Source organism: Elaeis guineensis, chromosome 4, assembly GCF_000442705.2.
Source record: "Elaeis guineensis isolate ETL-2024a chromosome 4, EG11, whole genome shotgun sequence".
Taxonomy (NCBI): Eukaryota; Viridiplantae; Streptophyta; class Magnoliopsida; order Arecales; family Arecaceae; genus Elaeis; species Elaeis guineensis.
Genome location: NC_025996.2, coordinates 118,811,321 through 118,827,439, shown reverse-complemented (window position 1 = coordinate 118,827,439; position 16,119 = coordinate 118,811,321).

Genomic DNA, 16,119 nt, shown 5'->3' with positions numbered 1-16,119 from the left:
AAAATTAATCATAGGCTCAACAATATCTTTCTTTTTGATGATGATAAAACTTCAAGTATATATGCAAATAAATATAATATATTTCGATTGATTTATCAATATAATTATGAAGTGAATAAATAAACACTTGTAAACACTTACTTGATAAGTGCTTCAATTCATCCTAAATTCAAATTTCAAAAATCAATGCTTATTTCAAGAATATTCAATACTCATTTTATATGATTGTCTCAGTTCAAATAAATGAGCATTTTAAGCATCTCAAATATGTAATCAACTTAAGCAATTCAAGCATATACTTAGCGTAATTTCTTTCTCTTTTTGATAGTATTAAAAAGAGCAAAGAAAAGATTTAGAAAGTATTGGGTATAAAATAACCCCAGCCGAAGTTCGTAAGAGGCCGACCCTCCCAAGGCTCTTCCGACTTTGATCTTGTGCGGCATCTTTCTGAACCCCCCCGGCTGTCCGAGCTTCCATAATATCATCCGAACTTCTCCAGCAGTCGACCTTCCACAATGTCCTCCAGATTCCTCCAACGGACGAACTCCTATCGTGCCATCCAGACTTCTCCAATAATGAGTTCCTCCATTCATCTATCGGATTGCTCCAAATGCTCTCTGGGCTTCACTATCAGCCAATTTTCTACAGTGATCGACTACTCTCCGAATCTCTTCCAGACTTCTTCCAGCCACGATCGACTTTACTCCGAACTTCTTCCGAACTTCGTCAATGATCGAGCTTCTCCAGCAGCAGGACTTCTACAGTAACCAAACTCCATCTAAGTTTCTACGATGGTCAACCGCCTTTCGAATTTCATCCGAGCTCCTACAAGAGCCGGACTCCGTCCGAACTTCTACAGCAGACGGATCCCAGACGAACTTCTACAACGGACGGGCTCCACCAGTCGGATCTCTACTCCAAACTTCTATTGCAAGCGGACTTCATCTGAGCTTCTACAATAAGAAGTCTCCATCCAAGCTTCCACGGCAACCGATCTTCGTTCGAGTTTCTACAGTAAGCGGCCTCCTTCCGGACTCCTACAAGAATCGGACTCCATCCGAACTTCTATAATAGAATTGAATTTCAGACTCCTCCAGCAGTCAACCTTCCACCAGTGTCCTCAAGACTCCTCCAGCGGACGAACTTCCACAATGCCTTCCGAACTCCACTATCGGTCGACCTTCTGTTGGATTTCTCATGAAATCGGACCTCTCCAGTGGACAGTCTTCAGATAGACTTTTACATTAGATAAATTTCAGACAGACTTCTCTAGCAATTGGACTCCTACCAGATTTCTCCAATAGAAAGTCTCCGTCCAAGCTTCTACAGCAGATGACTTCCGCCTGCAGCATCAGCGCCTAAGGCACCCGACAACAGTGGACTCGTCAGCAACCTCGAAAATATTCGAGCCTCTCTTAGATTGCTGAGACAGAGAGCTATTCCGCTCCATCAGACGTCCCAGCTGAGCTTTAGCCGTTCAGCCTGAACTCTCTGGCAAGTCGCGACAACGGACACTACCCCACTCCGCCCTCCGTAACAGATTCCACATGGCCCCACCACTCTCTGGCAAGTCGCGACAACGGACACCACTCCACTCTCTGTAACAGATTCCACATGGCCCCACCACTCTCTGACAAGTCGCGACAACGGACACCACTCCACTCTCCGTAACAAACTCCACGTAGCCCTGAACGATCCACTATCAGGCAGTTACAGACGTCGCTGTCAAGCGGTTACGCTCTCCCACCTATAAAAGAGATCCTCCAGATACATTCTCCTCTAAGCTCTAAACTCTATCTCGAAACTCTGCTAAAATCTCATTCGAGTGCTCTATTTCTATTGAAGCAGAGTACTGACTTTAGCGTCGGAGGGTCTTGCCGGAGCACCCCCAACTCAGGTTTAGACTTCCCTTGCAGGTTCCGGTGACGGCCGCGATCCCCTCGACTCCGGCTTCTCCAACGTCAGCAGAATTCTGCACCAACAGAAAGTATAATCAAAATCAATTGAAAATCAAAATCTGATTTTATAACTTTTTGTTGGCCCTATAATTGATTTTAATGATAACAAAATATTGAGTAATTATGGTACTAACCATGTATTTCAAGAATATTTGTAGGATTTTTAAAGATATTTAAAAGATTATATATTATTAAAAAGAAGTCCTTTCAAAATCAAGCAATATTCATTTTCTCCAAGCTTAATGTTATGTAATAGAAGCAAAGAGTCAACCAAAATGATGATAAAAATTGATCTTGGCATGGAGAAGTCTCGAAGAGTCAAACTCAATGATTGGAGAAGTTTTTGAAGTATCTTGGAGTTATTAAGACCAAAAAATATATGTTTAGAATACCAAATTTTGAAGAAAATAAAATTGAAAGAAGTAAATATTATTTGAAAGCATTAGGATCAAGAAATTTAAGTTTGAGAGGTCAAAATATAAAAAAAATGAAGTTGGAAGGTTTTAAGTCAACCCTGGAGGTTGCAACCCGACTCCGGCATGTTGGCACTAAGTGGTACAGAGCTTGAGTCGATTTCTAAGAAGCTTGAGTCGACTTTTTCAAGAAAGATGAAGAGCAAATTTTTTGAGTATAGTACATGAGCTGACTTCTAGACTGTAGGAGTTGACTCGTGAGTGGTAACAACCTAACGAATAGTTTTTCTAGATACTTCTAACAGCTAGTTTTTGGTTATAACAACTATTTCAGCTCTTCCAATGGTCAAGACTCATTCTCTAGCTATATCCAAGCCTACAAAAGGCTACAGAATCATTTGGGAAGTAAAAAAAGAAAAGATTAAAGAGAAAAATATTTCATGTGTGAGCATCATTGAATATCCTTGACGAAAAGAAAAAAAGGATCTTTGGGCAAAATTTCAGTGAACCTTCAAGAGAAATCTTTAGCTTCACCATCTACATTCTTTCAAGTATCAACGAAGAGAATTTCAAACATCAAAAGAGTATCAACGAAGAGAATTTCAAACATCAAAAGAGCCAACTCAGCAGCAACTTCTCTATGCCTAAAAGAGTTTACATTTTTTATTTTTCAATTTGTGCTGAAATTTTTATCTATTGTATTTTGTTTTCCTTACAAAATTTTTTTGTGATAAAAGAAAGTTAGATTAGATCCATCCAAATTCGGAATTGAACTTATAAGATTTTGGTTGGTGAGTTTATAAAACCAACTAGATTTAATTATGATTTTGAAAAATAATGGTATAAGATTTTGGTTGGTGATCCTAGAAAATCAACTGGATTTGTTTGTGAGTCCGGCTAAAACAAGTATATTGTAATTGGAGATATTATAATAGAATTTTTAAGAGAAGTTTGGGAAGTGGACATAGATGCTAGGCTATGCCAAACCACTATCAATTTATTGAATTTGTATTGTGTTTTGCCTTCTTGCTTTTGTTTCTTGCCTTACATTATTTCAATATTTGAATTGCTTCTTGTATATCGTAATTCTGCTACTACACATTGCATATTCACCATAAATACTTAAGTTAGTTTAATTTGGAAGCATATAATTACTTAAATTTTAGATTTATTTAAATTTTTAAAGAATCTAATTCATTCCTTCTCTTGAGTTGCTAACCTTCTCGGCAACACTTCTCCTCGTTTTTATAACTTGTGCTTCTTTTTGAAAGTTGGTAGCAAATTAAATTTCTTCTTCCCTTTTTGAATTCAATTTTTGAGTGGTCTAGATTTAAAAATAGTTTTTTTCTCTTGAACAATGTAGGTTTAAAATGCATCTCCTCCTTTCTGAATAAAGTAGATGCATTAAATAAATTCTCAAATTAGTTACAAAATTGCTTTAAGCTTTAAAGATTCAAGAAGGATATAATTTTTCAAAACTAAGAATTTTCATAGAATAAATTTAGTTTTTCAAAATTCATTCTTTCTTTTTTTGAGAAGTATTATTCAATTTAATCCATAAAGGTATTAATTTTAGAATTTATCTCAAAGAAATAATGTCAAGGCTATGCAAAATAGATTGGAGACAAACATTCTTTTCTTTTTGCCAAAAGATAAATTGATAGAGTACAAGATAATGATAATCTGCTTGATACCAATTGTGACAATTTTTTTTAAAAATTCTTTTTGATGCCAATTATTTTGAAATTCAAATCAAATAGCAATTTTTTTGAAAATTTTTCTTAATACCAATTAGAGATTTAAAAAGAACAAATCTCACATCTATTTCTTGAGAATAATCAATTGTAGCAAAATAAGAAAGCATGTTTCAAATTTGGCTTGATACCAATTAATTATCAAAAATGATGATAGGATAAAACCATACAAAGCAAATCAAATGAACAAAATCACATAAATGCACAAATGATTGGAGCAAGGTAAATAAAATATAAATATTTATCAATGATTTCTCTTATTAAGTGCAAAAGTCATTTTCCCTTCTATTTTTAGAAAATTTATTTTTCTTAATTCTCCCCCTTTTTCTTTCAAAACATATATATTCATTCAATTTAATCAAGTATTTATTTCTTCCCCTTTGTTTTACAAACAAAGCATAATTTTAATTAAATAGATAAACACAAATGTAAGCATCAAATACACTAAATTTTCAAAAAGCATTAAATTTTCATGGATTGCCAAATGTGATAATAAAAGTGATATTAACATGAAAAGCATGCAAGGTTAATGAAGCCTATACCCTACACATGCCAAAAGTAGATAGCTAGGGTTACTAATGCTCCAAGAAATGATCCTAGCATCCTATAGTATAGTTCTAAGGAGGTCCAAGCTAGCTACATGGAGAGGGTTGTTTAGTATTTTCAAATGACTGTCTTCGATCATGAACATCAATCCTCACTGCAGTGATAGCCTGAATTAACCTAATGAACTCCTCTTGGACCAATTATAGTGCCTCCAATAAATCTCTCCTCAGCTTCTGTGCACATGATGTGTATCGCTGAAGCTCTACATAGATAGAAGCAACAATTCTCGTTGAGACTCTCTAATAAGTGAATCCTCATCTAGTCTATCGAATGGTCGATCTGAACTCTTTGGATGACTAATCTGAGAAGGAGGAGTTATCTCTATCTACTCTGCTAGCTTTATTGGCTCCTTAATTTTGACATCTATTGTAGTACGAGTGCTGGCATGCAAAGTAAAATATTTCAAAAAATATGATACCTAACCATGATGTCCCCTTTGATATAAAGAAGATCCTACTTATTATGTGATATAGTTGCTGCATCACCACACTCAACTAGCTGACACTGATATCCTTGATACCCTCAACATTATCTCGATCTAATGTAAATCTCAATGTTGCTGCTTGAAACAATCTGAGGAGCTCCCATCGGTTTGTATATATAGCATGCATCCAATACTATTAACATCCATTTCAATTTGCACGTCTTTCACTTTAAAAACTAGACTTTCAACTCATCCTCTTAATTTTCTGACTAATTATAATTTGTTTTTGCTTCATAAACTCAAAGTCTATTTTTCTACTCATGATTATTTTGAAGCTTGGTTCTTCTTTTTTGCATAGAAGAACTACTTGGAGATGTCATAAATTTTTGAATTTTCTTATGGCACTTCCTTTTCCTTTGGGCGAATTGCTTCCGGGGTGCAATTGGAGAACAAAGACCACAAAAATTGGGTAGAAATGGAGAGAAAAATTTTGAATTTAGTGGGAAAGGGGTTTGAAAGGAATTACGATTTGAGAAAATTAAAAATGAAATGATAAGGCCTTAGGACATATCTATTTAAGAAATCCATCCTAGACATAGGGGTGGACTCCTGCTAAATCAAGAGTCAGTTCCTAAAGAGGGGTCAACTCCAGCAACATTAGGAATCAGTTCCTCATAGAATTATTTTTCTTCTTAAAAACTATAAGTCGACTCCTCTAGTCCAAGAGTCGACTCCTTAATACAGAAAATAGTTCAAAAATTTTTGATATAAGAAATTTGGATCAAATAGGATAGGGATCAAAGACAAATCAGATCACTGATCAAAAAAAGATTTTAAATTAGAAAAAATGAATTTGGGAGAATTAGGAATCAATACAAGTGTGATCAAATCAAGGGAAATCTAGATGAGGCTTTAAGTTTGAGGTTCACTAGGGGATTTTCAAAGTCTCAAAGATCAATCTAAGATACAATTATGCAATGCAACAGTATCAAGCACATGATCATTTTATGAATAAGTGTTTTATCTTGATGTTCTTAGATTATGCAATTTTTAAAGAATTTCAATGATTAGATATCTTATAAGAATGTCAAGATTTAATTCATAGATTTATAAATAATTTCTTATGCAGCCAAGCTTATGATGATTCATCTTTGTTATATAATTATCAACTAAAATGATATAAAGAATTAAAAGAGCATGCAGATTTTGAAATAAAAATATACACTTATTATAAACAATACATCAAAATACTGAAAGCAAAAAAATAAAATCATCATACACAAAATAAAACATTCAAAATCAACCACACTAAGTAAATAATTTCAGCAATTAATGATGGTATGATGTCAAAAGGTTTAGCTTTCACCAAATATCTTCACCTACTCATTTTAAGTCCTATGCATTCATTTTTCAAGAATTTAATCCTTTCAAAGCATTAGATGCTTGACACACTTGCAAAATCATTTTTTGAATTTTAGTACCTAAGCTTTCTTTAGTCCATTAGAGTTAGGACACATGATTCTTTTTGGAACCCAAATCTATTTAACCAAAGTATGACAATTCTTATTGATATTATATTCATAAATTTATGGCCTATTCTGTTACATTTAAAACAAATGATAGAATGATTTTCATGTGAAGCTCTAGTAAATATATTTTTAATAAATTTTTCTTTTTTTAAAAGATTAAAATCAATTTAGCTTTATTGAAAATGGCTTTTTTGATTATTCAACCATCAATTAAAGCTTTTGAGAACTAAATGTAAACTTTTCAACCATAAGATTCAATATTCAATCTTTTTTTTTTACTTTATATTTTCTTCCACTAAGCACTTTTTAGATTTTAAGAAATTTTCTTTTTTCTCAGCCAAGATCTTCTTCTCTTTCAAGAATTCATCTTTTTCTATTAAGAGCTTATTCTTTTCTTCAACTAATTTAGATTTGATTTCTTAAGCTTTTATTTTTCAATCTTATCATTTGAAATCACCTATTAGCTCATGAAAGACTTCAAATTATTCATCAAATATAAATTTAGAAGAATTTTAATATTTACCCCATCATTATGAGCCATGAGATAAAGATTTACAATACTTTGTTCATCTTTCTCATTTTTCTTTTCTCTGCCTTGCTTTTCTTTAATTAATGCTTTTTTTCTCTTTCATTTCTTTCTCTTTTTTCTTTTCATCCTCATGAGGCATAAGTTGGGGGTGCTTTCTTATCTTCTTCGGAGCTTATTTCTTGATTTGGTCCCTTATAGATTGCTTCTAATTTGTCTTATACTTTTTAGCTAAATACAAGAATAAATTACATTAAATTTACTTATATCCAATGAACAATAAAGCATATCATGATCTTAGTATCTAGTTGAGCCATTTCTTTATCATCCTTAATCAATGCATAATGTGTGTGTGGGCCATCACTATACTTTTTCATAAATTATAATCATATGCTTGTATGAAAATTTTTATCCTAGCTTTCTAATAGATTAATTTGATCCATTAAAAACTAGAGGTTGTTGCCCAGCTAGGCAACCCAAGAGGGGAGAGGGGTGAATTAAATTTTTAAAAGTTCAAACAAGTATGTGCCAATTTTTGAAAACAACCTAAGTTAGATACTATGAATGTGCAGTAAATATAGTAAATAGTAGTGGAAATAAATAAATAAAAGCTAAACAATGATGTAAAGACAGTCAAGATAAGAATACTATATAAATTTAAAGATTTTATAGTAGTTCGGTGTACTCTAAGTACCTACATCCACTCTCAAAGCTCTACTTGAGAATTTCTACTATAATCTGCTGATTACAGTACGGTTATTTTGCTCAGGATCACAAACAAACTCAGTTAATTTTCTGAGCTTATCAATAAAAATCTTACAAGCCTTTTCTTAGCTCCAATCTCATTTTCCAAGTTTGGATTAAACCTTTTTCTCAAGTTTCAGACCCTTAAAATTTGTTACAGTAGATTTTAGCAAAACAAAATTTACTCCAAAAAAATGACTTTTAGCGATGGCTATTAGCGACATTAATTTTGCTGTCACTAATAATAGTTTTTACTGACCACCAATTGCGATCCAAAAATAAGCCGTTGCAAAAAAAAAAAGTATTAAACTTATTAGTAACGGTGAAAAAAGTATTAGCAATGGCATATGCCATCACTAATACTCATTAGCGATGGCATTATTAGCGACTGAATTAGCCATCGTAAAAAAAAATTATTTATTAAACTTATTAGCGATGGCGAAAAAAGTATTAGCAACAGCGACTTGCCATCGCTAATAGTATTTTAATTTTTTTCTTCCCTTATGTGCTCTCGTTTTCCCCCCGCACCCCACACGCCCTCCTTTTCCCCCACCCCCTCGTTTTGCCCCACCCTTCTTTCCCCCACCTCCAATCCTCTTGCCTTCCCCCTCTTTCCCCCACCTCCAGTCCTTCGGTCTTCATTTTCTCCACTGCATTATCAGATCTGGTGTCTCAAAGCACCCGAACTTCTCCTGCCTCTCTGAGCTCCCGGCTGCGAGTCTTGACCGCCTCCCACCTCTTCGAGCCCTGGTCGCACCTCCTGCCTTCCCGAGCCCCTGGTCATGCCTCTCGTCTTCCCGAGCCCTCGACTGCCTCCCTTCCGAGCCTTCGACCACCTCCTCGAGCTTCCGACTGCCTCCACCTCCCCGAGCCCCCGACTGTAAGCCCCTGCCGCCTCCTACCTCTCTGAGCCCCTGGCCTCCTCTTGCCTCCTTGAGCCCTTGATTGCAAGACCTCGGCCACCTCCCGCCTCCCCAAGGCCCCGATTGTGAGCCCTCGACTGCTCTCCAAACCTCAGCCGTGAGCCCCGACTGCCTCCTGCCTCTCTGAGCCTCGGCTGCGATCCTACTGAGGTAATTGCAAACATCTCTGGGCTCAAGTAAGGGCTTCATATATAGATTCTATGTTCACACTCTTGGTGACACCACAATGGTTGCTTGTCTACTAGTAGTGAGCTCTTGTTTTGAGATTCAACATTATCTGTGATTGAAGTGCTTAATTTGTGGGTTATTTTAATGTTCTTTTCAAATGTAGGGCCGCATTTTAATTTCATAGGAAGGAACATGAGGCACTTGAAGATGAGAACGCCATGCTGGTGATCTTGAAAATGTAATCGCTGGCGAAGATGGTATGATCTATTTGTCATATCCACTTTATGGTGCTGTATTATTTCCATAACATTTAAAAATTAAAACTTGGTATTAGAAGTGGTGTTTTACTTATGCTTGAGCAGGTTTACTGAAGTATTATGCACAGCTGGTTACTGGAATACTAGATATTTATATGGTTTTTGTTTGATGTTTCAGGAATTGTTAATTTTAGCATTATTGATAAGCAGGTTATTTACTTTTTTCTTATGTTTAATATATTTTTAATGAGATATTATTCTTTCTACCTTTTAAACTTTTCTATGTTTATTCTCTTTTGTAGATTTCTCTTAATGGATCAAATTTCATTATTGGAAGGGCTATTGTTATCCATGCCAATCCTGATGACCTCAGAAAGAGTAAACTTTACTCCTTAGATATTCATGCTAACTTCATGTTTTATTAATTTTAGGCATTACATCAGATGATGTGGAATAATTAGTTATGATATGTTGAACATCAATTTGTATATATATTATTTTTTATTTTTTATTTTCTATTTATTGCATCAAAAGCATGCATGAGCTACAAAGTCGTTAAAATCTCCATCTCTATTAATGCTAGCATCTAATGCTTTATTGCTTGTTTCTCTTTTACATGTTGAAACTATGTTATAGTTTTTATAATCATCCTAATTGGTTTATGTCAGTCAGTGCCATTTTATTATCTTGATTGCATGCTTATACATAATTTTTTTAGTATATTTTCTTCTTGTACCTATTTTTTTAGGTTTCAATTTGTTAAGATGCTCACTCATGGAGATGCTACATCCATATACCACTCACCCCTCCTCTCCCTACCCACCACACACACATAGTAAGAAAAGGCAGAACTAGTGTTTGTATTGGCATCTCTTGTATGCTTGAGCACTACGTGATGACAAAACAAAAATGCCACTATCATGGCCTAATGCATCTAGGTTGTTCATTCTACCCTATTTTAGAAACATTGCCTAAATATCCAAGGTTTAGGGTCAAAAGTCGATTTTCTTTCAATGTAGACTGAGTAGATGAAGTTTTCTTTTCAATAGTTTCAACAGCTTTATAGATTTTGCTTTGAGTTCTAAAATCTCAACTAAAAAAAAGAATAGGCAAAAAAAAAGAAAGAAAAAGTGTTCAAATCAGATAAACTATAGAAAATAGAGAAATCAAGTTCAGAAGATACCTTAAATATCATTGTAGTATATATTGATGTATGCATGATAGGTTGTTGTGATGATGCTACTAATAAATTATAATCATTAAAAACTAAGAAGACATTAAAATGCATATGATATCATTTAATAATTTGAGAATAGGTTCTAAGAGGTAAAAATTTAATCTAACCATCGAAATGATGGATTGAGGGTGTCTATAGCTCTGTATCATTGAATGAAATATGTAGGAATAATCTGTTTGAGAATCAGAGTAGTATATCAAAATATACGTCTCCATATCGACATATACGCTTTCGTATTAAAACTTATTAATAATTTAGAAATAAAATCTAGAGGTACAAATTCAATCTAACCATCCAAATGATGGATCAGAGATGTCTATAGCTCCATATCATCAAATAAAATGTATAGGAATAATCTATTCGAGAATCGAAGAAGTATATCGAAATATATACCTCTGTATCGATATATATGCTTTCGTATCGAAACTTATTAATCATTCAAAAATAAATTTAGGAGATAAAAATTCAATCTAACTATCCAATGATGGTCGGAGGTATCTATAGCTCTGTCTCATAGAATGAAATATATAAAATAATCTGTTCGAGAATCAGAGCAGTATATCGAAATATACATCTTCGTATCGACATATATATTTTTATATTAAAATTTATTAATAATATTTTATTTTTTTTATTACAGGATACTAGATCATCTGGATCTCATCCACCAACTACTGGAGAGGATATACAGGAGTAGGAGAAAGATGAGGAGGACGACGGTAGAGGATGAGAAGGTAAGTCTATTAATATTTTTTTACTTATTTTAAATATTTATATTTAAAAACTTCACATATTTAGGTTTGAATCTAGAAAGAGGATCTAGGAGATAAAAATTCAATCTAAATATACATTTATTCTAGAATTGGAGTAGTATATAGAATATATGCCTCTATATCGACATATTGTTGCCCAAAGATAGTAATCCAAGAGGGGGTGGGGTGAATTGGGTTCTTACAAGATTTTGACCAAATTTAAACTTTTAACAAGTATGTGCTTTGAATTAACTTAATCTTAATGTAGTAATGAGGTGAATGCAATAAGCTATAGTAAAATTAAGATATTAAAGCAATAAGACAAAAGTTATAGCCTATCCTGTACTTGGGGTCAAATTCATTTTCCTTGGGGTCGACTCCATCCGCTCTAGGGTCGACTCCTCCTGGGTTTCAAAAAAATTAGCTTTCTGTCTGTGCTTTCTGTTCAATAGGGATTGACACATGGGTCGTCTCCTGGCATAGGGGTCATCCCATAGGGCATCCTCTCTGCATGCCATTTCTATTCCAACGAGTCAGGGTCGACTCCAATCTTCTTAGGGTCGACTCCAATTTATATTTTTAATATAATATAATTAATTTTATATTTATAATTATGATAAATAATTATTATATTTTTATGATAGATTTTAAAAAATATAATTATTTGTTACTGTGATTAAAATAGATTTTAAAAAATTTAATTATAATTTTTTGAAAAAATAAAAATTATTAGTAATGGCACTAGCGACGGCATTAACAATGGCAACTGGGATGTCATCTGCGACCTCAGAGTTTTCGAAATATCGTCTGCGATATGGTCATTTAGATTCTCTGAAATATATACCATCACAGTAGGTAAGCCTATTAATAATTTTTTTTATTTTAAATTTTATATTTAAAAGTTTTACATGTTTAGGCTTGAGTTCGGAAAGAAGATCTTGAGGTAAAAATTTAATCTAACCACCCAAACGATGGACTGAAAGTGTTTATAGCTCCATATCATTAAATGAAATATGTAGGAATAATCTATTTAAGAATCAAAGTAGTGTATCAAAATATACATCTCTGTATCGATATATATACTTTCATATCAAAATTTATTAATAATATTTTATTTTTCTTCGTTACAGCATGCTGGGATATTTGGCTCTCATCCATCAGTTATTGAAGAGGACATACAGGAGCAGAAGGAGGATGAGAAAGACGAGGAGGAGGATCTTACATGATTTTTTTATATATATGTAATTTTAAACTTGTAAAGTAGATTTATAAAATTATATAATTTATATTTTAATATAATATAAATAATTTTTTATTTATAATTATATTAAATAATTATTATATTTTTTATAATAGATTTTAAAAAATAATTTTAAAATAAATTTTAAAATATTTAATTATATATTTTTATAAAAAACTATTAGTGATGATGATGGCTATGCCATCGCTAATAATTTTTTTAAAATTTTAATTAAAAAATTAAAAAACTATTAACCATCATTAATTATCATTATTATCGATAATAAAATTATCGTTGCTAATAATGGTAATTAGCGACTAGAATATTTTCATCAATTTTTAGTGACGGCATGCTAATAGTTAGTTTTCTTATAGTATTTACAATATAAAAAGCTTCTTAATGAGCTGATAAAATACTCTGATGCTTGCTTGAGGATGGCTTAGATGCTTTGCATGAGATTGCATACTCTTCTCTTGATGATTTACCTCTCAAAGATCAAGAACTTTTAGGTGTCGAGGTAGAAAAGCTCTCTTAAATACACTCTAGGCTAAAAATAGTCTTCTCCCCCTTAAATATGCTATTTTTGTATTTAATTGGGTTCCTTCTTTATTTAAAATAGTCTCCTAACTATTTAAAATAATTTAAATTTGAAAACTAGCCATTTGAGACATTAGGAATGGAATCTCGATGTTCCAACAACTTTTGGACGTTTCTGCAACTTTCTCTATACAGTTTGTTGTTGCTGTCAGAATTGTAGAGTCGACTCGAGTAGTCCATGAGTTGACTCGAAGTATGTGGGAGTCGACTCGAAGTCTGCTAGATCGACTTGAACTCTATTTTCAAAAATTTGGCTCTCTATTTTTTCTGCAGGAGTCGACTCGAGCTTTGAATGAGTCAACTCAAGGGCATGCCAAAGCTGTGTGCCAGTGTTAGGATATGCCAGAGTCGATTCAAATTTTGCTAGAGTCAACTTAAACAAATCTATTCAGTCTTTTTCACTTAATTTACATCCAAACTTGATTTTTCTTAGCTCAAAAGCTTCTCAAGTATTTTCAAATGACTTCAAAGCTTATCACAAGGATTAGTTTCCTACAAAAATATTCTTAACCATACTTCAAGGACATTATATAGTTTCATTTCATAATTTAATATTATGAATCATCAAATCATTTTTTTGATCAACAATCTTTCCTTTTTTGATGATGACAAAACATTAAGCATAAAGATAAACAAGTAAAACTTAAGAAAATATAATGCATCACTTTAAATTTCACATAAAAATCTAGAGTATGCCCGAACCTTGGTGCGATGAGAATGCAGAAGATCGAAGGATCGATTCCTCAAGAGGAATGGACCTGAGGGCTGTGCGGGCTGAGCCCTAAACGAAGGTTCCTTCCTCAAAGGAGCACCCCCAGCCTTGAAGAATCACCAGCAGTGGGTTGGGCAATGATGGCCCCAATCCGATCGTGCTTTGGAGTAGGAGTTGTAGTAGCCTTCTTCCTTTTAGCAGCTCGACAAAGAGCTTCAATATCCTCGGCCCTCATATCTGCATAGAAGATGAAGTCAGCTGGAAGGAAAAAAGATCGAGGTAAATAACTTGATAAAAAGAACTACTTACTTGCAGGGTCGGTCGGGCTCAACCCTATCTTGTACAATTTCTCCTAAAAAGGAGCTTAGAAACTGGGGGGCAGAGTCTGGCCAAAGATCCTTTTCGGTGACTCCTCCTTGGCATCGGAAAGGATAGGAGCTCTGACCATTGACCTCTGAGATTGACCCCACGACATGCTAAAGTCCTAGGGTTGCTCGACCAAGATAAAGAAATATCGCTTCTTCCAGTTATATACTAAGGAAGGCACACCTTGGAAGCGATGTCATCCCTTTCGAGGAGAGGCATACCACCATCTGAATTTTTAAGGATGCTCCTTCAGTATGAAGCAAGCCTTGAAGAGATGAGAGGATGGCTCAACCTTAAGGAGAAGGCAGTGGACTAGGAAGGCTAAAATTTAATGCCATGAGTTCGATGCTATACTACAAGGGCTTACTCGATATGTGTTAAGTAATTCTACAACTAAATAGTAAAAAGATAACCCAAGGCTGGCCTTTAGAGATTCCTCATAAAGGCCGACTCGACCTTGATGCAAAAGAGCTATGCACTCCTTGGGACAGTGACCTTCAACATGAATTTGGTCAGGATATGATAACTTAAGGTCAAAGACCTCTAAGTCCTCTAGGGTGAGGATAGAATTTACTCAAAAGGGGTTGAACTCAGGCACATTTCTCACTTTGGGTTCACCTGAAGAGCAACCCACATCGGATCTAAGGTCCATGCCTCCCAGGTCATCGCCCAAAGTCCAAGTACATGGAGATGAACTCGACGCACTCATACTGACCTAAAGAGGATGAGAAACTGACCTAAGAAAAGATACAGTCAAGCAAACTCGAGGTGAAGACTGGGGTCAACAAGTGGAGCTTGGCATTGATCGAGGAAAATCATTGGGAGTCAAGTGGCAGAGTTCTTCTTGCCAAAATAGTAGAAGCAATAAAAAGTGAAAAAGCAGAATGATGCCTATTTATAGAAGCTCAGACGGCTCCGATCAACTATTGAATCACCTCTATCTATCGATGTGCACCAAGTGGCAACTCATGGTTGGTCAGAACAGAGCTCTCATAGATCCAAAAATCCAGCGGTCCAAATGCAGAGATGGTTCGCTATACGATGTCGATCTTCGACACATGTCAATCAAAAATAGCTTGATAAAAGTGGCCTTAATCTCGGACTGATACTCTCTTCGATCGATCTTATTCAAGCTTGGACTCAATAGTGGAGGACACTTGTTGTGGATTTCCACCTCGGCCTTGGCTAGATGCATCCTCGATGCTGACCAAACTCTAGAAGATGGATTGAATCAGATGACATATCTACGATGGACTCAAAGGTCATCAGACACGCCATATTGAACTAGAAGTATTAGCTGGATCCTCAATCATCGGCTTACATCGAGCAGTTCATCTCGACTATTGTGATCTATTTAAAGTCGGCCAAAGCCGAACTATGGTTGGAGAACTGCTATTGATAGAATCTGTGCCTGAAAAAATTCAGATAGAGAAAAACTCTTTCACAATCAATCTTCTCCAAAAGGAAAGAACTCTCTCCAACCTAATCTACATGCAAAATTTGAAAGACAATCAAGACTCTGAGATGTGTACGACTCTAACTCCTCTTCAATAAATAAAAGGGTACAGAGACCCTCAAAGTAAATTCTCTACTCTCACTTTCTCCCTCTTATTATTCTCCATCTCTTGACTTGAGCATCGGAGGGTCTTCACTAGAGAACACCCCAGTAGAGACTTTTTGCAGGTTCTTGGATGGAGCTCCAGTAGTAACAATACCTCGACCACCTCCACCTCAGCTATTTGACCTCAGGCATGGAGATCAGGAGCAATAAGAGCAATTCAACTCTTTCTAAGGGGATATAGCTGCTTTGAAGGAATGGAAGGAAGAAGCCACATGCAAGTTGAATAGATTGAATTTGGAGAAATGAAACATAAAGAAGCAGGTGTTGGATGTGGTTGAGCGAATGCAGCAAT